Source organism: Crocodylus siamensis, chromosome 11, assembly GCF_052110815.1.
Source record: "Crocodylus siamensis isolate JL-2025a chromosome 11, ASM5211081v1, whole genome shotgun sequence".
In the NCBI taxonomy this organism is placed as follows: Eukaryota; Metazoa; Chordata; order Crocodylia; family Crocodylidae; genus Crocodylus; species Crocodylus siamensis.
In genome coordinates, this window is record NC_143405.1 from 33,488,315 (window position 1) to 33,512,995 (window position 24,681).

At 42.9% G+C, this 24,681-nt stretch overlaps 1 protein-coding gene across 1 annotated transcript in view; it reads left to right on the top strand.

Annotated features, from left to right (window-relative positions):
* The first annotated feature begins 385 nt into the window (after positions 1-385).
* Positions 386-24,681, top strand: part of SLC6A1 (solute carrier family 6 member 1) — a 153,809-nt gene continuing 129,513 nt past the window's right edge. The window contains exon 1 of the mRNA XM_090021898.1: positions 386-554. The gene's annotated coding sequence lies outside the window, so the exon portion shown is untranslated. The remainder of the gene's footprint in view (positions 555-24,681) is intronic.

Genomic DNA, 24,681 nt, shown 5'->3' on the forward strand with positions numbered 1-24,681 from the left:
TCTGTACTTGATGTGGGATATTATTTTACATATTAATGAGTACATATCCATAGCTAATGATTTTTTCTCTCTTTCGGATGTGTAAGTCATTAATAACAAGCTTGTATTGGGTCTAGGGCAGCTTTGAAAACGGAACCAGGAACCGGGAATAAGGAATAGGGAACCGGCAATAAAGAACTGGGAATGAGCAAGCAACTTCAGCCTAATGGCCCCGGTACTCCTCCAGCCGAGGCCCGTCCAGGCCGCCGCACAGCGCGACGGGGCGGCCGCCGTAGCGCACCCCGCCAGCCTGCGGCGCCCGGCCGGGGCAGTTCGGGGCGGGGCGGGGCGCGCGGGACTGACGGGCTGGCCCCGCCCCGGCCAGCAGCGGGGCGGGGCAGCCCGCTCCATCCACTGCTGGCGGCGGCGGCGCGGAGCAAGGCGGCCGGGACGTAGTGCGGTTCAGCCGCTGAGCAGCCGGTGCCGATCTTTAAATGACCCTGTGGAGCAAGCAGGGAGGGCAGCGCAGGCCGGCTCGGGCACAACGGCGGGCGGCGGCGGCGGCGGCGCGGCAGGTAGGTGCCAGCGGCTGGGGTTAGCGGCAGCGGGACGTGGCTCCGCGCGCCCTCACCTGTGGCGGCCGGCGGGAAGGGGGTGAGACGGGCTTCGTCCGTCTCCCCCGCGCTCCCAAAAGCTGCCGGTAGCAGGACGCCGCTCGGGGAAGCTGCCCGTCCCCGAGGGCGCCCGAGCCGGGTACGGAAACTGAGGCACGCTCCGGCGGCTCTTTCTGGAGGTGCGGTTTATGTCGGCTCTTGCGGGGAAGCCCGGCTCACGGACAGGGCTGCGGGATCTTCTGGCGGCTCCTCTGCGCGCGCGGGCGCGCTGTCTCAGGGCAGGGCAAGTCAGGACGAGCGAGCAGCCTGACCCGTGCCTTCGTCCGCGGAGCCGATGGCGGAGCATTTCCCGCGTGCGCCCGGCTTTGTCTCCCGTCACGCTGCCTTCTCCCCGCTGGTGTCAGCAGTGACCCAGGCGCCGGGGATGCACCTGGAAACCGAGAGCTTTAGTAATGAAGGTCACCGAACAAACGTGTACCTAATGCCCGTCTGTACTTTCCCCAGCGTGGGGCTGATTTGGGGTGCTTAACTCCAGCCTAACCTGATTTTACCTGAAAGTTTTGGAGTTAGTTCCAGGTAACCTTTAGTCCTTGGTAAGAACCGACCCACATCGTCCTGTATGTCGTTTTGCCATTCACCAAATGAAATGCTGCTTTTTAGTAACTGGACATCATTCTGCTCCGCTGAGCTGGGGAGACTGTGGAGATTAAGACCCATAACATTAAACTCTTCACTTGAACTACTAAACCAACAGCTGAATCTTGTGCTAAAGAGCTCCTGTTTACATCACTTGTGGTTGCTCACCTGTTTGAAGGAATGGATGTCAGTGCTTTTGATACTCCCCATTGTCCATTCATTTTTTGTTTCATTAGTTTCTTTATGATTTAGGAAAGGATGGGAAGGTGGCATTGGATGAGCAAATATTAGAGGTTTGTATGTTCTTCTCTATACGATGCATCAAGATGTAGAAAATATTACAGGAACATATTTATTTCAAATAAGACACTATGGGAATGGCTCAGATTTGACATCACATAGAAACAGTAGTCTGTATCTAGATTTTAAAGAGGAATTATTCATTCTGTTGAAATTGTCTTCAGTTGATAGTGTTTATATCAGAAAAGAGTTATTTATATTCATGTATGAATATGTAGAGTGACAGATTTTCTTCTAAATTGGTGTATATCTATAAGGGTGTTTCTGGTGCATAATTTGCATACTGTCTTTCCTTGGCTGTAAAAATAGGTTTACTTCTATTTTATATTTCTTTCATACAAATGAACAGAATTGCTGCTTAGTTCTGTTTAACTAATAGGTGTATTAAAGTTTTTATAAAGAAAATTCTTTGAACATAAATGAAAAGCAGAGGTTTTTCAGAGTAAGAGAGAGTTCTTGGACTGTCTGTGTTTTATTTTGATCAGGAAAATATGCAATTCTCATTCCAATTAAACGCCAGATAAGCTGATGTTACATTTTGTCATGTAAAGGCATTTTTCATTTTATCACCCTTAATAAACAATGCTATTTACAGAAGAGGAAAAGTCAATTGAAAAGAATGTGTTTTTGAGTTTGTGTTGGTCTAGAAAACACCCCAAACACTGATTTGCAAATATAAAGTAATAGCCTGTTGTTCTATGTTTACAGCTTGTTAATAATGTATTTAAAGAGTTATGATAGCATTTGACTTAGAATTTCTTTCAATTTATACTCTCAACAGATATGACTGAAATTTTTTTAAAAATCAGGTCAGGCACAGATTCGGAGCATCTAATCCTTTTCAGATGCCTTAAATAGTCACCAGTAAGAGCATGACTAATTTCTTTTTCATGTGCAAAGTCTCTCTCCCCCCCACCCCCAAACTTTTTTTTTTCTTTTTCAAAAGAGAAAACAGTATCTTAGAATTTCTGTAGATAACAGAAACTTAAAATTAGATATTCCTAGGTTATTTCATCAGAATGGATGTGACTTACTTTTACTTTCTACTGTATATTTTTGCTTTTGTACTTAAGACCACTTAACTTCAGAAATATGAATACTTTTTAAATGTTAGCTTGCTAGCTTTTTTTCTTTGAAGGGAAAAAATATTTTGGAGTGTTAGTTCTATACCACAATAAGGTAAAAGGGAAAAATAGAAGAAGAAAAGGGAGGAGGAGGAATACAATATTATGGAGGAAACGGATACGAATCCTCATTTTTCCTTAAAAAGCAGGTCAGTATAAAATTGGGCTGAATTAAGGTGCATGAAAAATTTCTTTAATATACTTAGTATTAGAAACAACAGGTAAACTAATGCTACTATGTGTCTTATGAAGTCCAGGAAACTTGGGGGGTGGGGTGGAACTTACTACACAACAAATGTACCAGGTCATAATTTTTTCCAGTGCATTCTTAGTTCCCTAATAGCCTACTTCACTTGATAAGAAACTATGAATTTCTAATCCCAAAATAGATTGTCAGAATGACATCATCACATTCTTTCACTACATTGAGCCTCATAAAAGAAGAATAATGAGTTTTGATATACGTCCTATCTCTTTAAAGTTCCTCTTTCTCCTCAGGGGATTTCTTGACCTGCCAGGTGCGTTCCAGTGAAAAACACTAAGTTCCAGTTTAAAAAAGGCATTCCCCATTGGAAGACAACATGGCATATTAAGGGGACAGTGAATTGTTCTCACCCTTACTAAATCTGAGGACTTTGGCAATTAACTTCAAATGGAAGAACATATCTAGAGATGAAATGATGACATCAGCCAACCTTTTCAGACCTGGTGCTCCTAAGATCAAATGTAGACTGCTAAATAAAGGTGATCTGATTTCAAAGGTATTTTTTACTTGGATTTCTGGAAATCAAACTACTTTTTACACATCCATCTATGTACTTAAAATCCTAAGTTTAGGTATCTGGGTTTGAAAATGGTGACTGTCAAGCAGAAGTGTAAAACAAACCAATACAACTATGTAAAAACAGTAAATGATCCCCACCTGCCCCACTTCTTCCCATACTTGAAATACTAATCAAACCAACATATTAACCTAACATCTATATTGCTTTTCCATATAAACATCTGACAGTGGTATAATCTAATTAACCCAGTTGAACTTCAGCTATTTTTTTTTTATTAATGCTCTAGAATTTTAATATTGTAAGCATAATGGAATTTAGTTCACCAAGTGGTCCACCACCAGTGACCGTCCTAAACACTTTAAATGTTTTACAAATTGCATTACAATTTGAATTTTGCAATTGCGACAGTAGTCAATTTTTTAAAATAATATAACTGTTTAAATCCTTATAGGACACTTTGTTTTGTTTTGTTTTTTCCTGAAGCTGAAGGTACAATATTTTCCAGTGCATATTCTGATTATATTTATTGCTCTAAAGCAAGCTTTTTAAAAGAAATATCATTATTGGGGTGGTGAACACATGCTGACGGTTCATAGACCTTGCTTTTAGGATTTTTTTTCACAATTAATATAATAAATCATATGCAACTCATATTTTAAAAGACTCTATCTTAAATTGTTTGGTATGTGAGAAGATACTTGAATTTCAAAATTATTTTTATAGACATTCTTAAGCAAGGTGTTCTTAATAAACTGGTACGGTTTCGTTTTCTTCGTGCCTGAATGTGTGTTATCTTTTTTTTTTAATACAAGAAATGCACAGGATAAAAGAGGGTGTAACAAGCTATGTTAGTATTTATCTTGTTATAGATGTTGTAACATCTATGTTTGGGTTTGATGAGAAGCCCACTGCTATTATTTACCTTCCAGGGGAATTCTGATTACGGCTCTAATCCTTGATTCTTAAAGGCAACCACAAATTGCTTAATATTATGGCTTGACGGAAATGTATTTCAAAAGTAGTCTTTAATTTAATAGTGGACAGTATAATCTCAATAGAAGAGTTGGCACGGAGTTGAATTGGCAAGAGTAACCTATTAGTGAGAGACAGAAATGTATCTGCAGTCTATATCATTTGTGTTAAGAACAACTGAATAGCAATTTAAGCATGAGTTCAGTGAGTTATAAATCAGAAATTTCTAAATAAATCTTTGTACCAAACATCTTGCATGCAGTGACAAGTTGCCATGAGCTTTAAACCTATTTTAGAATGGTTGGAATAGGAACAACCCATATAAATTTCTCGCTAGGGAGAGTCCTGATTTGATAATATTGTGTGGCAGTTGTTTTTCATCCTTTTCTCAGAATTTGCTACTTGCTGAGATTGTTCCAATTCATGTCTACATTGTACACTGAAAACAAAAGATAGGTTTGGACTCAGTGAAACATCCATGTCTTTTGACTGAATTTTAAATAATCATATATGACATTTATATGGTTGTGCTGTAACACAGGGACATACAAGGTTATATAAAATGTAGAAAGCCAAACATCTCAGAACCTATCTTGAATGCTCACTATTAAAAGAGCATCCCTTTAGCCTGATGACTGATACTGCAATATGACCTTCTTGAACAAGAGGTCATTGCACAGATTTGGCCAGATAGAGGAGGACAGTGGAAAAAATGCCCTTATTGTAACAGAATTCATTTTGGAAAGACAAGATCAGTTGTTGCAATGGCTAAAGTAAACAAAAAATAAAGCAACAAAATCTTATGTCACTGAAATGTTGTAATAGTGTCAGATGATGTGTGCTGCTTTTATGTTATATTATGTAAAAAGCCAAACTGCTGTAAAGCAGAGCTGCATGCAAAGCAGCTGTTATTATAGCTGAGTTCTTGTCTGATGATTAAAAATCAAATTTGGTGCATTCACTTAGTAAAAAATCATAATTATTAAAGTATTCTTTTCTGCTAACTCTAAAGCATTAGGATAAACTCCAGGGAGAAAAAAATATAAGATTAACTAGCAATTTTCATACTGGTTTTCCATTTTTGTATTGGTTGCTAAATGAAAATCAAATTAAACACGAAATAGGTTGTTGGTATTCATGAAATGCTGATGGCTTTTCAGTATTTTTCCATTTTTTTAGTCTACAGGAAATCATCATGAAACATGAAAATTCTTCAAGATATTGTTAGTGGTTCACTTTTATCGTAAAATTGAGCCATGCTTTAGAGAGAGAAATTTTTCAGATATAATTATAAGGTAAGATGAGGGACCAGATAAACCACCTTCTGAAGTGAACAAAAGTCTGACATCGATCAGGCAAATTTATTTTAGAAATGCAAATATGATTTGATCTCTGTCTATGTGTGGTTATAAATCATTAAACAATGTCACTGTCCCTCCAAATTCATGAATACAAAGTATTTGGACTATGCAGAATTATACATTGTAGTATGAACAATGGGATGTTTTGAATTTCACAGCATCTGTTATTTCACAGGGGAAAAATGGGGTTGTGCACACTTAATTTCCTAATATTTGAACAATTATTTAACAGAGGCAAGCACACAAGCTCATGAAAATGACCACGTTTGCCACGACCATGTTTGCCATGACTGATTTCTGGTCTGCAAACCAGGGACACAATAGTGCTGTCATTTGCACTGACAGTAGCTGTTGTAACTACATTAGCTTTAGTAATGGGATTTTTAAGTGAATTTGGGATTTTTCCCAGGGTGACAGGCTCAGCATATTCAGACAATTTAAATTTAATTTTCTTTATGTTGCTGCTGTCATCAACTTAAACATGAGAAACAATGATCAGGAAGCTTCTTTCCTATTGGATAATTGTCAATGTTGCAAGACAAAATCCATGAAGTTTAATCTTATTTGGAAGTCCAGAAGGTGTAGAAGATATTAAGTTCAGGTGAAAGGCAAATGTACTGTACCAGCCAACCTACTTTCAGTATATACTTCATCATCTATAAATGGGAGACTTGACTTTCTCATATAACAACTCAGATGTACAGCTGATACTCATGCATGCATCGGATAAACAAACTGAAACCATACCATACTTTGACGTGACTCCCAAATTCCATGTTTTCAGGCACTGAATTACTTCTGAAAAAAGAGTTTCCATTCTTGGACAACAAATTCAAAGGACATCAGGATATTTCTTTCATTTCTTTTTTATTAATAAAAATTAGACATTTATTTACGTACTTGAAATTTGCAACTATTGTTAATTAAACTTAACCCTGATATATTTTTTTTATTTTAAAAAAGTAATTAAAATAGATGGATATATTCATAAAAGTTTAAATATTTCATAATCAAACTTGTGATTTTAACTTTTAAATTAAGCTCAATATTTTCCATTAAGAGTGATTACAAATAACACTAAATCTCGTTAAACTTTTACTTTTATTTCTTTTGAAAAGAAAAGAAGGAAGGGATATTGCTTTAAAAAAAAGTAAGGAAAATTTAAATTAAAAAGATATGTAATAGAAAATGTAAAGATTTAAATTACATTTATTAATTTAATATTAATATTGAAATCTCTCTCCATAAAATCATGTGACAAAACTAAAACAGTAAAAATAGTGTGGTAGAGAAACTCCCTTTCTGGTTTACATTTTCAATCACATGCAAAAATACAGTTCAGAATGAAGCTTCCTAAGCAAATGACATTATAAAAGTAAGCATACTTTTCCAGATGCATCCATCTTTCTTTTAGTAGATTTGTAGGCAGAAAACAGAAGTATAATATTTTTTGTATCATAATGGCAGATTCTTCATACCTTGTACAAATAAAATTTCCATAAACTTTTACCTCTCTGCTTAATTAAAATGGAGAGAACTGAGCCCAAGATACAAACCTTTACGCAAAAATGTTTATTTTGCATTTATGTTACTTAGAAATAAATCACTTTGTGTTGTCACAGATTCATAATATTTCTACAGGGATTTACGTTACTTTAGAACTCAGACTTGATCTTTTGTGAATAATAGATGCATGTCACTTTCCTTGCAAAAGAATTCTAGGACTGCGAATTAGCTAGCTTGATTTTTCTAATTGAAGTGGAGTATGGACTCAGTCTAACTCATCTTCTGTCAACCAGGGAATAATAGTGTGATGCAGGGGAATGGTTTCCTCCTAATAAGTCTTTTAAGCTTCTAAGTACAAAAGTCCTATTTTTCCACTGTGTAATTTGACTTACTTTTCTAATGTTGCTGGTATAGTCAAGAGTCTAGCTTTGGCTGTTTTATAACTATTTTGAAATTAAAAACCCAGTCTTTACTTTTGGTCTTCAGCAAGGGGGCACTGTTTGGTTTGTTTTTCTTTTTTCTGAATATCATTAAAAGCCAATGAAAGCACAGGGAGGCATATTTGCACAAAGCCTTGTTCTTGTACTGAGTATCTACACAGATATTACTGAAACTGTTCAGCACCTTTGTACCATCATGGAAGGATAAATATTATAAACACCAGCAAGGGGTAGATAGGATCAGATTTTAGTAATCCAAATTATTTAAATATTACCAATTGGCCAACGGGATTCTTTTGATTACTGCATAATTGAAGAATAAGATTAGCTAACCTCCAGGAACAGTGTATTACACTGGGAGGTGGATGTCACGTTTCAAAGTATTTCTGTTCTGTAAGATCTCAGATATTGTGTTTTATGCACTTAATATGTTCCTGTTTTTTATAAGAGAGGAAAAGATTAAGATACTTTTAATATTCTATCTAGTATGAATTCACGATTAATAATGCTTAATTTATGTAAAATATCAAGCAACTATTAATTAACCTGTCTTCATTTAAAATAATTATCAAAATGCCCAAACTAGAACACCTAACATTTTAAATATGCTTCATAACAAGTTATAAATAAATGCTTTCACTGGGACACAGCCCACATTTCTTGCGGCTTAAATATGTCAGGTGCATAGGATTGTGTAGAATAAGCTGTGCTGAGCCAGGAGCCATTCTGGGTAACTGTTAGACTTGTGTGAAGTGGCTAGTATTTGCTTCAATTTTGGATTCGGAGGACAGTGATTCAATTCGATGATTTGAATCGCTGACCTGAATCTATTTTTTTTTTTTTTTTTTTTGGCTAAATCTGATTTGGACATTTGGCCACTGCTGAATCTCTGAATTGGCTCCATCCTCTCCTGCTCTCAATGGCTACCGCTCCCACTCTCCCAGCTCCTGGCTCTTAAAAAAAAACAAACAAAAAACCCCACACTCACTTGCTCACTGGCTGCAGCCAGGCAGGGGGACAATTCCCCGCTGCCCCATGCCATGTGGGGGGCTCTGCCATGAGGCCCCCATCCCCTGCCTGCTGTCCCAGTCCTGCCATGTATTTTCTGCCCACCCCAGCTCCCGGCCCTTTTAAAAAAAAAATCCCCATCTCTCACTGGCTGCTGCTAGGTGACGGGGTGATTCTCCACTGCCCTGCGCTGTGTGGAGAGCTCTGCCAGAAGTCCCAAGGCTACTACAACAGCTGATGAGTTGGGGCTTTTTTTTTTTTTAAGGGCCGGGAGCTGGGGTAGGCAGGGTAGCCATGAAGGGGGTGGGGGGCTGGGACAGTGGGTGGGGTCAGTGGGATTGTGGTAGAGTCCCCCATATGGTGTGGGGCAGTGGGGATTGACCCCTACCAGGTGGCAGCAGCCAGTGATTAGGGTTTTTTTTAAAACAGCTGGGAGCTTGGGTGGGCAGGGCAGCCATGGGGGCAGGGCTTGGAGATCGGGCAGGTGTCGGGGGCACTAGGGGGCTGGGGGAGCAGGCAGGGAACAGGGCCTGGCAGGGGTCCCCCCATGGTCCCTTCCCACCTCCTCCAGCCTTCCTGCCCCCTACTTACCAACATGGAGTCCAGGTCCAACTCCATGCTGCAGTGAGAAGGGACTGCCCCAATCGCTGAAGCTCTCCAAATCTTTTCCAAATCAACTTTGGAGAGCTTTGAATAGATTTGGACCTTCGGAGATTTGGCCACCGAATCAGGCCAAATATTCTCTGAATCAAACCAGTGCCTGAAGCTTCGCACAACCCTGGTAACTGTTACTATGTTTCTTTTTCCAAATGCAGTTTATTCCCCTTTTGTGTGTCCTGCCAGCTAAAATAACTGCTGGTTCCTGGAGAGAAAAACAGCAAGGCTGAATTGTCACCTACTCCCTCCCCATTTTGTGTGTTTTATCCTCTGCTCCTTCCTAATGGGTTAAAAAAATAAAAAAATAAAAAATGAAGAACATTCAGGAAGGTAGAGACCAGAATGTTCTTATGTAATCCATGTAACAGTCAAGCAACATGTAACCCAAGGTGGGGCCAATAAAATGGTCACTGAATAGCTGGATTCCACAACTGTGTCAGGGAAAACCATGGTAACTGCTCTCAGATACTTAGCCCCTCATTTGGCATTTGGGCAATGTGTATGCATTTTCTTTTCATCTGCTGTTTGGTTGGTCTTCCTGTTCTTGTTGCTTGGTGCTGGCTTCCTGAGTCATCTTGTTCCTAACACTTGACTGTTTCCCTAATTCCTGCTTCTGGCCCTCACCTTTAGCTTACCTCCAGGCTCTGAATGGATCCTGGCTGTTACAGGTGTTTCTGCGGCAGGTTTGAGTGTTATGTCAGGACTGACTGTGTAGGTCTGCTAAGAGGTTAGACAGTGGATTTGTATAGGATGTTTTTGACAGGGATGATCCTGCCTTAGGGAGAGGGTTTGACTAGATTACCTGGGGTGGCCCTTACTGGTCCAACTTATCTATGATCTTGGCCGGCCTTCTGGTCCCAGAACTTCACATGAAACTAGGAGAGCAGTAGGGGCCCCATTTCTGATGAGGCAGGAAATTCAATGCTATTTATCCATTTTTCCAGTGAATTTTAAATGTATGATAGAACAGAGTAGGGTCTATGGAATGCCTTGGCTGACGATGAGAGCTTCTTGTTGGAAAACAGGAGATGTAGGATCAAAACCCCTCTTGGTGAAGTAGGGCTAGAACCTAGGTCTCCTTCTGCCTGGGCAAGTGTGTAATCTGGGTGTCTATATATGTGTGTGAAGGCTGCTCCAACACACCGGAACTCCAGACTCAATTAATTGAGTCTGCTGGAGTGTGAGAATTGCCATACTCCAGCACCCTCCTGTATATCCCCTTTAGTTCAAGTGCTCCTGCTGCTGTTTTTAAACACAGAGGTGCTGATGCATGAGATGTGGTGGGGCTTTAATTAGAGTGGCTCTTGGAGCTGCCTACCCCACCCCCAGGGCATATGCAAAATGTCCCTTGAGCCCACTAAGTAAAAAGGTGGGATGGCTGCTGCTTCCTTCTTCTGGTTCCATTCAGCAGGTACACATGCAGGTGATTTTTCTGTTTTTTCACAGAGGGAAAGAAAATTGCAAACTGTTTAAGTGTCAAAAGCTATAGTTACACAACTATGTAGGTGCCATGTAGGCATACCAAATGTCTACATATCAAGTGCCTATTGTCTCCTTATTTAAGGGCCAAATATACCAGTGATATAGCCATAAGTTCTTAAGGACAAGTTTTGTCTAAATTTTCATACTGTAACTGGACAAATGTTAGTCTATTGGTTTAATTAGCCATTTTTATGAGTAGGGAATTCTGAATTCCCTTCTGAATTTCAGGGACATTCGGGAGCTTCACAATTTGAAGACACTGTAACTTTAGACAGCTAATATTCTCAGGTGATAGGTAGCCTCACAGAAGTATCGCAGAAAGGATGCTTGCAATTAAATGGTTGCCACATATTTCTAGCACTTGAACATTTAATACCAGACTTGTTGAAACTGGGGGCTTAGCAAACTAACACTAGATTCTTGACTATTACCTGAAGGACCAAATAACAAAACTGTGGGCAGAAACTGTACATGTGAGAATGGAGGCTCTTATGTTGTAGTTAAACAAAATTAGCTCATAAATAAATACTGTGAATATTCTATTAGATTTCTTCAGTGTTAAGCAAGTGTACTTAATGATGTTGAGTAAAAACATTCATATTGTCATCTGTAGCATTCAAATTTTAAATTTATTTCTAGCCCTTGAATTCAGGGAACTTTCTAAATGACCTCAGCCTAGTACTGTGTTCCCAAATTTGCAGCCAGCCAACCTGAAACAATAGGCAGATGTGACCTGCCTGAAGCCCAAATTATGACTATGACTACAATTTGAGCAGCTGAGTTGTGTCCTTAGGAACTCAGCTGTAGATGTGAGGGGAAAGAGTGGTTTTTCACAACAATGAGCCCCTATTTAGTGGCTCTGCAAGCAGACCTACATACAAGCCTGTAGAGTTTCTGAATCTTCTGCATTGGAGTCCCATATAGTTTTTCTTCTCTCGTGCAGCGGCTCCTTCTCCTACAAATACTTCTTCAGTCCTATGGAAGGGAGCAGGTGGATTCATCTGAATGTGGTGTCAACTCTAAGGATTGACATGCTGGCCTTATACTGATACTAAAAACAGGTACAGCTGAACTGGTGCTGAAAATGACACGTGTAAAACAAATTGTGTGGACAGCTTGTGTTTAGAACTGTTTCAGTTTAACCATGGGTTCTGAAATGGTGCTGAATATAGTTCACGTTAAATGTGGCCATGGTTCTACTGTATTTAACACAAATTCGGTAACATTTTTTTGGTCAGCATTAGGTAAATTTCCGAGTGTAGACAGGAGTTCTATGAGGAGTTCGTGATTTTGTTGTTTGTTTGTTTTAAGAGCACTCCAAACAACAGGCTTTGAAGCATTATTCCACCTGCTGACACTTAACCCAGAACCTACTGTATACTTTAAGCACTGGGATAAATCATCTAGCTAGCAACTTTTACTCCTTGATTTGTCAAGGGCTGTTTTAATAAACTAGGTTATTTATTTTCTGCCTGAAATTCCTTGCTTGGTGGCTAAGGGAAACTTTGTAATAAGCTGTACAGAGCATAATGAGGTTCTTATAATGCTTTGATGTGGAAATGCTTAAGTACAAAAAAGGATATGGGCAATTACTGATAGTGAAAGCTGTTCCAGAGTATCCTGGGATAGTTTATATCAACCAAGTTCAGCTTATGCTGGAGAGAGTATAAATTTGATTATAACACGCTGAAACTCCTCTAATCTAACGGATAAAAGACAAAGGTAACATCTAAATATTTTTTTCTTTATTCTGCTAATACTTTGGCACTTTTACTTCAGTTATTTTTCATAAACATACATCTGGTACCTACAGTGATGAAAAATTAATTTTTCAGTGTAATAGGTTGGCAAAAAAATTCTGGCTTTCCTATAATTAATACTACAGCTATTCTTCACCATTAGATATGCTGAAACAATGGTTCATCTTTGGAACTGAAGGTCTGTGATGAACTGTCGCTACATTTGTGTGTCTTAATTAAGATTGTTATATAAGAATTACCGCCCCCTAGTTGACTGAATTTAATTTCCCATGCCACCTTTACTTCTCATCCTAGCTATCTGTCAGCAAGGAAGAGCTTGCTGTATCTTATGCTTTTCTACTTGCATCTGTACTTGAAGCTTAGCACCAACCAGCTCTGAGTGATGGTTTGGACACCAGAGATTCTAAAAGCCTGTAATAGCCATAATAATAGACTTGGTTGAAGGATACTGGTTGCCTTGGTAACCATGCATGTGCCACACAAGATAATATAACTGCTGTACTGAAGAGATCTGTACTGCATATTGATTGGAAGCATTTTTAAGGATTCTTAAAAATGTGTTTTGCAATGCTTTTTCCACCTAAGAAGTATGAGCAGCACATTAATTGGGCTGCATTAAAAATTAAGATGCCGTGACAGTTTTTTCAGAACCATTCTTGGGAGGGAGGAGAGTGGAAGAAGTGTACATTTGTACAGTGGTAATTAATACCATGCATATTCATAGGCTTACTATGGCTTTTCTTTGAGTTTTTTTAATAATGTGGTTGATATTAAAACATATCCTGTAGGTCTCTTTTTTGAAGGAATAGTGTGCAAATACAATACGCATGAAATCTAAGAATTAAGACTACTTGTTAAAATAACACACATCCTGAGTGACCACGTTTAGGGGAACAACATGGTCTTATATGGCATTTAAAGGGTGCTCAGGCCTCAGTATTAGTATAAATTTCACCAGTTCTAAACGGATGTCATGCATGGTTTCCTTCATGGACCTAGACTTGTTTTGGTACCAGACCTTCAGACTGTACTTGTTAACTCCCACAATCAGAATCTGGCCAAGGTTTCCAATGATGAATAGACAAAAAATTATAAGCCTAAATACCAAGCCACCGGGAAATCACTGCTATAGGCACACCTTGCCTTTTGATCCTGCACCACTGAAGCCATAGGAGCTTTACTGTTGTCTTCTGTAAGTGCAGGATCTGATGCATATTCAAAAAGCAACTTGTCATACAAATGTTTTCCATGCTACCATCAGTCCCCAGTGTTCCCCATCTATCCTCCATGTTTCCACCTAATCTGATAGAAACTGACCTATTATGAGATTCACAGCTATGAAAAATGACCGTAAGCATCATTCACAATAGGGTTTTGTGCTACCTAGGAAAACCAGGCAGATAATGTGATGCTGGACAAAGGGGTTCAGCCAGAACGTTAAATCAGTCAATACATCCTACAGAATCTAACTTGAAATTTAAGTAGAATTCCAAGGGAAAGATGGTAAACATGCACTTGCTTGCTGTGGCGCACCTTTGGTGTCTGGCACTTTAAGAGCATGCAGAGGCAACCGGCAGGTATGGCCCCAGCTCTGAGCATCCATTTTAACTTTCCAGCCAGCAGGGCTGGAGGCAGCAGTTTGTTGCCTGGCACCAAGGAAACAACATCTCCTGGTGGAGCTGCTGCTCTGGTAACACTAGGAGGAAAGGGCAGGAGCTTAGGGAGATGGCATGGGAGCCTCCAGGAAATGCCAGGCCAGTTACGTCCGGGGTGAAATGTGAGGAGGGGCTCCTTAACCCCAAACCCAACTTCAGGTGGGTTATTTATCATCAGTGGCAGTAGAGGGCCAGGCACACCCTGGTGTGGCACCTGAGCTCGTGTGGGGTGCAAGACCCTGAACAGTGGAGAATGGGGCCAGGCACAGCTGCAGCCCCCTAAGCCCATATGAGGTACAGGACCCTGGAGAGTGAGAATGATGGGCCAGGCATGCTGGTGAGTGGCACCTGAGCCTGCAGGGGTGTTTGACCCCAGACCCAAGCTTAGGGAGCAGAGTATGTGCCTCATTGGAGGCAGGGGTATAGAGCGGGGTGCAGAGGGGCACCTAATGGCCTGCGCTAGAGTAGTAGTTGGGAGGCCCTAGAGAGGGGGGGCAAATAGAGAGGCGTAGGAGTGAGGCCCTGCAAACACAGGGCCTGATATGAGTTCCTGTGAAGAAGGGGTGTGAAGTGGGCCCTGGTGAGCAGAGGGCTTGAGGGTAGGTCCTGCTAACACGGGGGCTGAGTTAAGTCTAGATAAGCCTTCAGGTGCCTGAGGCCACATGTGGGCCAGAGGCTAATTTGGGTGGGGCACCTGAGGAGGAGCCACAAATAATGGGGTGAGTCGGGAGCCTCTGACTGAGAGCAGCTGCTGGTGAGAGACCCGAGTCAGTCCAGTGTTCTGCAAACTGCCCAGTGCTTCCTCAGATGAGGGCTGCGGGAGAGGCTCCAGAGGCTGAGCGTTTGCTGGGTGGGGAGTGCAGGGAAACAAGCCCAAGGACCCTCCAGGTGAGGGCATAATGGGCAATAAGAGAGAGACCATGTAAGAGGTGGTGGAGTGAGAGAGGCTTCAGTGAGAAGGAGGCAGTATGAGTGTGGCCCATATAGGGCAGAACTTGAGATGCCTAACAATGTGCTGAGCTGGGCCTGGTCTCAGGGCAGAGCAGAGCTGTTAGGAACATCTGCAGGGCTTGGGGTGTGTACAGGGGTGGTTGGAGCTGCATACATAGGCCCAGAACAGGTCATGAAAAGGGCAGCCTCCCGCCTAATTAAGACCCTAATTATTTAACAACAAAGTGAGGCAGGAGGCGTGCCCCAGAGGCAGGTGGGAGACTAGCACTGTGGCTGGTTGGGAAGTTCCCACCTTGCCACTCTTGTCTTTATCACAGATGAACCCTCATGACCTCAATATAAGGTGCAGCCATCCCTCTTTAAAACATGTGCAAGCTTGTTTTTAGATGCTGAAAAAAAACCTCCCTTCCAGAAATTGCACACTTTCCAAGTTTTAGGTATCCAAAATGTTAAAATAGAGTTTGTTTTTATTTATGACAACTGCCTTACATAGGGCTTCTGTTTTGTTTTGAATATACATAATATGTCTGGTATTCCATCTGTTTGAGATGCCTTTATGAAAAGATAGATTTGGAAATGTTTGTTAATGTCATTCTCACCTTAACAAAGATTTGCAGAGTTGTGTGACTTAATTAATCATTTCAAGCAATTTAAAATTCAGTGCTCAAACTCGTGGCAAATTCATTTCTTCCTTAGGCAGTTATCCCTATTCTTAAATAATACTACTGCAAACCAGGAAAGTACCAAGTTAATTTTACTGTTAGCTCATAAAACTCAAAGAACATAGATGTGCTGCTCTAGATGTGTTTATTTTTAAACAAGTTTTACAAAAAAAAAGTCACCAAGTGATCTTTTCTTTTTTTTTTAATGTCCATCTCTCCCCCCTCACCCCCCCCCCGACTTTAAAAATAACTGCTCTAGCTATTATCAGTCTGTTGGGTTTGGAACTATAATATTTGCATGCATTTAGAATCTGTTCTCACTTGATCTTAAATATCTGGTCAGTTCCTTTTGCTTAAATCTGGCTGAAAAGACCATAAAGTAAGACTATTAACCTGTTTTTGAGCCTAATGAAAGATCTAAAAATGTTCTCACAAAGAGTTAGGGCTCATAAGAGAAATGTGGGGGCATGATATATCCTGATAGCATCCTGTCCCCCCAGTTCTCATTTTGGAAACAAAAAGCACAGAATTATGTGATTTTTTTTTTGGGAGAGGGGTGGGTCCAAGCTTGGGTGCCTGGTATAGTTGTACCTCCATTTCTACCACCCCCTGCCACACACACATGCACACTGTACTGTTTAAAGATTTTACAAAGGTCTGAAGCTTATGTAGCTTGCTATATTTAAAGAAAAGTGTGGGCTTCATAATGTTCATTACCATGGGTTTGAAGGTCATTATGCATATGTGACTACATATCCTACTAATAGGTCTAATCCTTCTTGTCTTTTGTTAAGCAGAATTTAATACTGAATTTTGAAATGGTGATATTGACTACAGATCTGTCTAAATAAAAATTTGAGGTTCAAATGCATTCAGAATTGTACTTGTATTTGGCCATTTGAATCAATTTCTTATTGTAAATATCACTTGAGCAGTTTTATAAAGCTTGCCTGTGAGAAACACCCACTGGGTGGTACTACATGAGACACTTACTGTGCATTAGCCTAATAACACTGCACAGTAGTGTGGCAGTTAAAACCTATGCCAGTAGCCTACTGTGCAGTGTTATTTAGGTTAATGTGCAAAAAGTGTCATGAAAAAAACCACACGCTGGTGCTACTGCGCAGTAACTCTAGTTACTTCACATTTAGTTAGTATTTCATTAAGCAAGTACTAAATTAAATACTCAGTATCTAAGACACATTAATGAAGGTGTAGACATGCCCAGTAGGGCTGTGCAAAGCTTTGGTTGCTGATTTGATTTGGCCCAATTTGGTGGCCGAATCCCCAAATCTGAGTAGAATCAGGAGACCCTTTAATCTCACCCAATAGAAGGGAGGGGCCATCACAAGGGAGGACTATACCTCCATTGTTCAGGATTGTAGGGGGAATGTTAGGAAGGCTAAGGCAGAGACGGAACTGGCACTAGTGACCCAGATCAAGGATAACAAGTAATTCTTTTTTAAATACACAGGGGGTAAAAAGAAGGTTCCGGGTAATGTGGGGCCTCTGCAGGACACGCTTGGAAATCTGGTGGTCTCACCAGATGACAAAGCTAACCTATTTAACAATTTCTTTGCCTGCATTTTTCTGAGCAGGGACCAGGTCATCCCCGCCACTGGGATCCCTGATGGTCCCAGGGGAGGCGCAGCCAGGCCCAGAGTCAGTGATGACCTAGTCAGGGAACTTTTGGAGGGACTGAACATGTTCAAATCAGCAGGTCCTGATGATCTCAACCACAGAGTGCTGAGGAAATTAGCAGAGGTCATTGCTGGATCCCTGCCACAGCTTTACAAGCACTCGTGGTGCTCTGGTGAGGTGCCAGAGGACTGGAAAAGGGCCAATGTGGTCCCCATTTTCAAAAAGGAAAGAAGGAGGACCCAGGAAACTATAAGCCAGTTAGTCTTACCTCAGTCCTGGGGAAGCTCTTTGGGAAAATTATCTACGTACACATCTGCGAGGGGCAAGCAGGGGAGTGTATGCTTAGGGGAAACCAACACAGGTTCATTAGCGGCAGGTCCTGTCAGACCAACCTGGTGGCCTTCTATGACCAGGTCACAAAATCCTTGGATGCAGGTGTCGCGGTGGACGTAGTCTTTCTGGACTTCAGGAAGGCTTTTGACACTGTCCCTCACCCCATTCTCATTAAAAATTAGAAGATTTTTGGTGTCAATGCCTACACAGTCAGATGGGTTGCCAATTGGCTGGAGGGCCACACCCAGACAGTAGTGGGTCATTTTCGACCTGGAGGGATGTGGGCAATGGGGTCCCCCAGGGGTCAGTTCTTGGGTCTGCACTGTTCAACATCTTCATCAGCAACTTGGACGAGGGGGTGAAAAGCACCTTGTTCAAATTTGTGGATGACACCTAAGATGCGGGGAGAAGAGGGCAGGCTGGAAGGCAGGGACAGGCCTCAATTGGATCTAGACAGGTTACAGGGGTGGGTGGATGAGAATAAGATGGGATTCAATACTGACAAGTGCAGGGTGCTGCACTTAGGGAGAAGGAACCAGCAGCATACCTACAGGCTGGGGAACTCCCCTTGCATCAGCACAGAGGCAGAAAAGGAGTCATTATAGACTTGAAGATGAACATGGGCTGCCAATGTGGGGATGCAGTCAGGAAGGCTAATCACACCTTGTCATGCATCCACAGATGCATCGTGAACAGGTCCAAGGAGGTGATCCTCCCCCTCTATGCGGCACTGGTCAGGCCACAGTTGGAGTATTGCATCCAGTTCTGGATGCTGCACTTTAGGAGGGATGCGGACAACATCAAGAAGGTCCAGAAGAGGGCCACTCACATGATCGGGGTCAGCAGGGCAAGCCCTATGTGGAAAGGCTACAAGACCTGAACCTGTTCAGCCTCCACAAGAGAGGGCTGAGAGGGGATCTGGTGGCTGTCTATAAACTGGCCAAGGGAGACCAGCAGGCATTGGGAGAGTCCCTGTTCCCCTGAGCACTACTGGGAGTAACAAGGAATAACAGCCATAAATTGACTAAGAGTAGATTGGGGCTAGATATCAGGAGGCGCTACTTCATGGTCAGGGCGGCTAGGATCTGGAACCAACTTCCAAGAGAAGTGGTGTTCACTCCTACCCTGGGGGTCTTCAAAAGCAGGCTAGATAGATACCTTGCCGGGGTCATTTGACCCCAGCATTCTTTCCTGCCCATAGCAGGGGGTCGGACTTGATGATCTGCTCAGCTCCCTTCTTACCCTACCAACTATGAAACTCTGAAATTCTGAATTGAATCAGAACCCTCCAAATTGATTCAGAGATTCCATGACACAGACACAGCTTTAAATGTTTTCTCTACATACCTCAAGATACCAGGCAGCTCATGAATACTACGATGCTGGGGCAGATGGAGTTTCCCATTGGAGCACTGGGGAGTCCTCAGCACACTCAGCAGTGGACCCAGAAGTGGACCAGAAGCACTTCCGATTCATTTCCAGGTCCTCCGCAGAGCACACAAGCCCCCTCCCTCCCCCCCCCAGCTCAGCAACTGGTGCCTTCTGAGTCTGGGAGGGCACTGGGGGTCCCCCTGCGGTCCATCACCAAGCCAGGGGGCTGCAGGGTGCAGAGGGAGGAGAGAAGTCCCTCTCACACTTAACAACGGATCCGGAAGTGGACCTGAAGTACTTCCAGTTCACTTCCAGGTCAGCTGCTGAGCATGCAGAGCCCCCTTCCTCCACCTCCGCCCCCCACACTCCTGTGAGACACTCCATCCACCCCAGCATCTCAGTGTTCATGAGCCATGCCTGGTACCTCGAGATATGTAGAAAAAACATTTAAAGCTGTGTCTATGGTCAAATTGTTGATTCTTTGAATTGGCATTGAATCTTGAAATTCAGATTCAGCAGAATCAAATCAGGACAGTGATCCGAATCAACGAATTGAATCGCTCTTAGAATGAACTACTGGGTTCAGAAGATTCCCCACGCTTGAGCAAAGGACATACTCACAGTTGTTTTAGCCCTTGCAAAGCTTTATTTAAGAATACTCACAGAGACGGGCGATAGAACGGAGCAGAGAAGACGCTCACCTCACATCAGCCTTAGGCAGCAGCAGCCACCCCACATGGTTCCCCTGGCCCCAGGGTGTTCCGATCCTGGGGATGTGATTGCCTGCACCGGGGCTCCGCCAAGTCAGAACTCTTGCCAGAGCTGAAGAACCCATCGTAACTTTAAAATGTACAGTTTATATAGTCTGAAATAAACAACCAAATCCTTAGCTCGAGATAACGCTAGAAATTTGGGAATGAGTTGTGATCCAGCACACCTGGTGTTTACCACATTTCACTGTCTTACAACATTCTACTAGCTAGGTTTATAGTTCAGTCACGCTCACACAGCAGGAGGCTATGTGCCACTTCACCAGCCTACTATAGAATTAACATGCAAAACTCTTGCTCTTAGCAAAGCTGTTACTATTACACCCCCAATTTGATTTGGATTTGGATTCAACCCAAATGTGGCCTGTTTTGCATACCTCTAATGCCCAGTTAGTGTTAGGGCTTGTGTATAGACTACTCACCTCTTAGCCAACTCTGACTTTTCAGTGAGTACACCAAGTATGGATCTGTTTCTTAACACTAAATATTTTCCCAATAATCTATTTAATATCACTCAAGCTGGTTACTTGGATTAGAAAAATTAAGCCATCCATAAAGTATAAAAACTGCTAAAACAGCTATTGGCTTTCTGTATATTTAACAATGGCTCCAATAATTAAGATTCAAGTACTAGGCTGCTTCCAGACATTAAAAAATAAAATAAAATAAAGTGCTTTATCTTAAGAAGCAGCACATTATTTTGACCTGGCTCTGCAATGTCTGTATCTATCAGGTGCTTCAGTGAGGCCTTTTGGTGCTTTTATCTGAAGCAGATTCAATCAGCTATTCAATAAAAGCCGCACTAAAGTGCCTGACCTATGCAGTCATTTGGTGAGCTGGGTCCAACTAATGTGCCGCCTCTTCTAGGTGTGCACTGGTCTTTGGGCAGGAGCGCTTCGAGTTTAAAGTAAAGCACTGTTTTTGGGTTGTTGGTCTGTTTTTTATTTTTTTTTAAGCATCTATAAGAAGCCCTAGAGGCTGATTACTTCTCAATGAGATATGAGCAAAAAAAATGAAATAAGGTGTCAGTTGTAACTAATGGTATAGGATAGGTTGTGCACTGAATTGAAAATAAGAGGTGTGTCACAGTAACAATGCAGGACAAAGCTTTATTGGCTTGTGCACTGACATCGGGTAATGTTACAGTGAACATTTGTCACTGCCATATCACTTGTAAAGAGTAAGTCATTATAGCACCAGTTTCTTTTCAAAATGTAGAGTGTACAACTGAATTAAAGGTTGTCTGTGTAAAGCACTAACAGTTAGAAGCCCTTTTTTAAAAAAAAAAAGGGGGTTGTAGACTATTACTTCTCCAAAACTTCAGCTTCAATTTGTGGCTGTGCAACTCCACCTCTATTCCAAAGCCTTGCCTAGTAGCATGTCTGATCTAAAACAGGAAAATGTGAATAATTTGAAAATAAAGGTTAGATTCTATTTCACCTGTTAGGTGTATAGGGGAACTTAGATACCTAGGTCACATCCAGATGAATAGGGGTATGCAGTTTGTGGCAAAAGAAATCAATTTATGGAACCACAAGCCATGTGCATGGAATGCTAAAACATGCCCAACACTGCAGCAAAATTTGCCACTGGGACTTCCCAGTAGCAAAAACAAACAAACAAACAAACAAAAAAACCAGGAAAAAAAAGTGGTGCAGCACATGCTGTGGGCAAGAGCATCTCTATGTTCCATTTGTGTGCCAGCTGCTCCTGCCTGCTGAGAGGAGCTGGGCAAGGGCAGTTTGCCCACAGTGGGACAATATGTCCCGCAATAAAGCACCTGTGAAGGTGTGTGCACTCTGGCACAAACTATTTGTGCCACTTCAAGTGCACATCCCTACCTGTGGGGACACAGCCCTAAGTGACATTCTAGTTAAACCATTTTGAATTCTTAAAGAAGAGTTAATATGAAAATGGGTACCCTACTCCTTGCTGGTTTTTTGTGACTCAATTAAGTTTCAGATGATAATGTGTTACAAAAGTAAATGCATTAAGGGATTTTCCAAGACTTGAAAAAGGTACAATAGAATTGCACTTATGTATCCAATCTACTTAGAAAGCCCAATAGGTGGATTGGGATCTGGCCTTATAAAATAAAATGCTGGCACCTCAGAGGCGGCCACCCAGACAGAGCTCTAGGCTCCACGTAGACGGAGCCCCTGGCTCTTGGCTGCGGGGGCTGCCTCTCCGTTTTTCAGGCTCTGGGACTGGGGAGCATGGCTAACTCCCCTTGTGGGGTCTGCTCCCTACTGGGGTCTCTGGTGTGCCAGATGGAGGAGCTCCAGGCCACAGTCCAGAGACTGCATGCCATCAGGGACTGTGAGCAGCAGATTGACTCCTACTGCCAGGCCATTCTCCCCTGGGAGCCGGAGGGTAGACCACAGTCTCCCTCCAGGACAAGGGAAGACTCCGGGACCCCCCATTCTGTCCAGTCAGGGGCATGGACCACAGTGGTCAAGGGCCCTAAGGCCCACTGCACCAAGGCTCCTGCCCCACCAGAGCTTAGCAACAGGTATGAACCTCTTGGAGCCCCAGCAGAGCCTGTTAAGTTGCCAACTGCAGCTACCACCCCTGCTCTCCCCAAGACAAAACATGAAGTCTTTGTTGTGGGAGACTCCATCCTGAGGGGGACTGAGGGGGGTAATCTGCCTCCCTGACCCCTTAGCCTGGGAAGTCTGCTGCTTCCCAGGGGCTTGCATCTGAGACATTGCAGAGAAGATTCCTAAGCTCCTCCAGCCCACAGACCACAATCCCATGCTCCTTATTCATGTGGGCACCAATGACATGGATCGGAGCACTCCCAGCCGGGTCATGAGGTGCTACAGGGATTCGGGAGTGGGGCTAAAGGGTCTGGGGGCACAGGTGGTGTTCTCTTTGATCCTCCCAGTCTCAGGGTATGGGCTGAGGAGGGAGAGGAGGATCCAGGTAGTTAACCAAAGACTGCGGTGCTGATGTCATAGGGAAGGTTTTGGCTTGCATGACCACAGCCCGATCTTTGGTGAGAGAGGCAACGAGCTGCTGGGAAGAGAAGTCCTCCACCTCTCTCCACTGGGGCAGAGGCTCTTCTCAGCCAAACTGGCTGACCTGCCCCACCAGGCTTTAAACTAAACTAAGCTACGTGTCCCTGCAAGCTGATGTTGGTGACCAGAGTGGACAACTGGAGACCATCTGGGTTAAAATCCAGGGGGAACACAGCACAGGGGACACAATGGTGGGAGTCTACTACAGACCTCTCACCCAAAGTCAAGAGCTTGACCAGGAGTTCACCCGGGAACTGGCTGATGCCGCATGCTCCAGGACCATGGTTGTCATGGGTGACTTCAATTACCTGGACATCTCGTGGGAGGATCACTCAGCAAAATCTGAATGGTCGGAAAGCTTCCTGTCATATGTGGATGACCTCTACCTGACTCGAAGTCTACGGGCCAACAAGAGTTAAAGCACTGCTTGACCTGGTACTGGCTACTGGGGATGACCTAATCGGTGACCTAGTGATTGATGGGAAGCTGGGTAACAGCGACCATAAGCTGATCACCTTTACCATCTGCCATAAAGCTGGCAAGTCGGTCAGCAGCACTGAAGTCCTTGACTTCAGGAAAGCCAAGTGATAAGCTCAGGAGGCTTGTCAGTGAGGCCCCAAGGGACCACAACCCCAGGGGGTCGGGAGTTCAGGAAGAGTGGTTGCTCCTCAAGGGAGCGATCCTCAATGCACAAGCTAATTCTATTCCATCTCAGAGGAAAGGCAGCAAGAGGGCACAGCAGCCCCCCTGGCTCTCCAGGAATCTAGCAGACCTCCTGAGGCTAAAAAGAAAGGCCTACAAAGCATGGAGGATGGGATTCTCCTCCAAGGAGGAATATTCTGCACTGGTCTGGTCCTGCAGGGAGAAAACCAGGAAAGTCGAGGCTGCAACTGAACTCCAACTAGCTTCAAGCATCAAGGACAATAAAGTCCTTTTTCAGATATGTGGGGAGCTGGAAGAAAAACAAGGAGAACATTGGACCCCTGATGAACCAGATGGGACTACTGACAGCTGATGCCCAGGAAAAAAACAACCTATTAAATGAGTACTTTGCGTCAGTCTTTCATTAGTTCTATGGGATGCCCATGTCCATTATGGAACAGGGACATCTGGGTGAGAGAGATCTCCTGCCCTCCATCATCGCTGACCTCATGAAGGAACACCTTGAGAGGCAGGATACTTTCAAGTCAGCCGGCCCTGACAATTTGCTCCCCAGGGTTCCCAAGGAGCTGGTAAGCATCATAGCCCAGCCCCTGGCACGGATCTTTGAAAACTCCTGGCGCTCTGGTGTAGTGCCTGAAGACTGGAACAAGGCCAATGTGGTGCCTATCTTCAAGAAAGGGAGAAAAGTGGATCTGGCAACCTATAGGCCCATCAGCCTGAGTTCTGTCCTGGGGAAGGTCTTAGAAAAGTTTATTAAAGAGGCCATCCTTAATGGACTGGCCGACACCAACATCCTGAGGGTTAGCCAGCATGGGTTTGTTGTGGACAGGTGCTTGACCAATCTCATTTCCTTCTACAACCAGGTGACCTATCACCCTGACCAGGGAGAAGAGATTGTCATATATCTTGACTTCAAAAAAGCTTTTGATCTAGCATCTCATGATGACCTCTTGGCAAAACTGGCCAGTTGTGGCCTTGGGTCCACCACAAT